This window comes from Chiloscyllium punctatum, chromosome 30 (genome assembly GCF_047496795.1).
Source record: "Chiloscyllium punctatum isolate Juve2018m chromosome 30, sChiPun1.3, whole genome shotgun sequence".
Lineage (NCBI taxonomy): Eukaryota > Metazoa > Chordata > Chondrichthyes > Orectolobiformes > Hemiscylliidae > Chiloscyllium > Chiloscyllium punctatum.
Window position 1 is genome coordinate 72,040,410 of NC_092768.1, and position 2,389 is coordinate 72,042,798.

Here is a 2,389-nt window from a genome sequence, read left to right on the forward strand (position 1 = left end):
ACGTAGACCCAGTCTGGGAAAAAAAGACTGGGTCCTAAATTCAGGGGGAATGAGTGTTACAGGGAGAAGACTGGAGAATGGGATTGAGAACGGTATTAGTCATGACCCAATGGCAGAGCAGACTATGGGCTGAAAGCTCTAACCGTCATCCTATACCTTCCGGTCTCTGGTACCTGGTATCTAAGGAATGATAAACAGAGTTAATTGTTCATTTCCAAGTTCTCCGGTCATAAATGGGCAAAGTGAGAGATGGGACAGATCTGATACACATTTAAAAACTGGGAAAATGGTTGGAGAGGAAAATAAAAGAGAATCTGTGTATAAAGTTGGAAGTCAGAAGATAGTCAATAAAAAAGGAAGAGTGCACCAATCCAGAGGGAGATGGACATGCAAAAAGAAATGTCACTGGTCCCGAAGTCTTAATTCTCTTCCTTTCCAAAATGTGAGCAGACCTGCTGAGATTTTCCAGCAATTTCATTTGTTGGTTCCGAAACAGAAGATGGGAGTGATCCTGGACCAATCAGCTGTCCCGTGCTCTGGGGATGTTTGACTGACCTGTTCACCCAGATCACTTCTGTCCCACTGTGAAACCTCACAATCCTGCCCCACCCCCATCCCTGTTACTGACAATAAACTGTTCATTCCGTCAACCCCCAAGAGCACACAAGATCATTTTCCGTGTGAATTGTGAAACGTTCAGGGAGAGTTCCCTTCGGTTTCCGTCAGAACGGTCTGAATCACTTCACTTTGGTTCAGGACCATTTGACATTGAGCGGTCACTGTCAGACCCCCCAATAAGTAGCCATTCGCGTTATGTATCTCTGAGCACTTTGCTTGGTGCACGTTTGGAGTGGAACCTGACGTTTTGAAAGGGACACCATTCATCGTATATTCGGCTGCACTGATAAACTTGTCTCAGACACTTCCAGGAAAGTGGAGACGGATTTCACTCAGAAACCGAGGTGTGATCAAACACAGTCGGATCGACGTGTCCAAACCAACCCCTGCACTGGGTTATAATACTGCAAGTGAAGCAGAGAGATGGATTTCTTTAAAGGAGGGAAAGGGCCCATCGTGAGGCTTGAACCTCCGGCCCTGAGATTAAGCATCTCATGCTCTACCGACTAAAGTAGCTGGGCCTGGCTCACGATTGATGAGTGTGTCATTTCATACTGAGCATATTTCACCCGGCATTGCAATTTACAAGGATCCAGTTCATTCCTCCCAATCACAAATGTCATCATTCACACTTTCCATTTGTCAGCTATTATTCCAACAGAACATTATTATCGATTTAACACTTGTCTCTGGATTTAAGATTCAATATAAATATTTTCATATTTTTATCCTCATCTATATGTTGCCGGAGTGATTCCCAGTCACTCTGGCGGACGGTAAATCAATTGGGAAGTTACCGAAGGAAACCCAATCATTTCTGTTCCGAGTGTAAGGAATCCCATCTGCTGACGAGACAGAGTCCTCACAGTCAACACTTTCTCTATTCTTCCTGACAACAACTTTTCCCCCTTCTTATTTGCGAGACAGGAGTTTTGTTTATGAAACGTTCCAAGAACAGGAACAATCCTCTGAAGCCGTGTCCAATTTAAAGTGGAATGGTTGTCCCTTTCACACGGGAAGAGCCGTTCCTGGGGAAGGATTTTCCAGGTGCTGTGTCCCAGGGCTGAACAGGAAGCCGCTGATTGAAGCTGCAGTAGCCGCTTTCTGTTGGCAGCGGGGCCTTGGAGAGATTGGGGTCACATCCAGCTGCAGACTCGGGTGGGTTCTCGTGGTTGCAGTGTCGGGACATGGTTGGTCTCAATGCTTGAACTGAAATAATTGAGGCTCAGTGCGAAGGGCGGGCTCGAACCACCAAACTTTCAGACAAATGCACTGATTATTTGAGACACAGAAACTGGCCATGCAGATATCCGAAAGGAGAGGGGTTGAGGAGAGTCCGACAGCAGGGCTCACACTGTTTTCAGACTCAGTCAGAGCCTGAGCAGCTTCAAACACAACAACGAAAACGCATAAGACCTGCTCGGATTCTGCTCTGTTCAACAGCCTGCGGTAGAACAGCCGCCACTTTGGTAGCGGTGGGATTCGAACCCACGACTCGATAAAGACTGGAGATTAAATCCAGCGCCTTAGACCACTCGGCCACGCCAACTTACGAAACCAAATGGTCAAAAATGTCATTACTAGTGTTTGAGTGTCGCTTTATTTCCGTCACGAATAGATCGCGCATTCAGTAACGAACGTGGTGCAATTTCGAAAGTATTTGAAAGGGTTTCCAAGGTTTGCACTGTTTGGACAATAGCACGAAGCTGAATTGTCTTCGACAGTTTTCCCTGGAGCTTCAGGGCTGAGGAATGGCCTTACAGAATTTTAT

General features: G+C 46.2%; 1 non-coding gene across 1 annotated transcript; it reads right to left on the minus strand.

Moving 5' to 3' along the window:
- Nucleotides 1–2,085: 2,085 nt before the first annotated feature.
- trnal-uaa (transfer RNA leucine (anticodon UAA)) lies at nucleotides 2,086–2,167 on the minus strand. The gene has a single exon. It is a non-coding gene; the product is annotated as a tRNA-Leu (tRNA).
- Nucleotides 2,168–2,389: the final 222 nt, after the last annotated feature.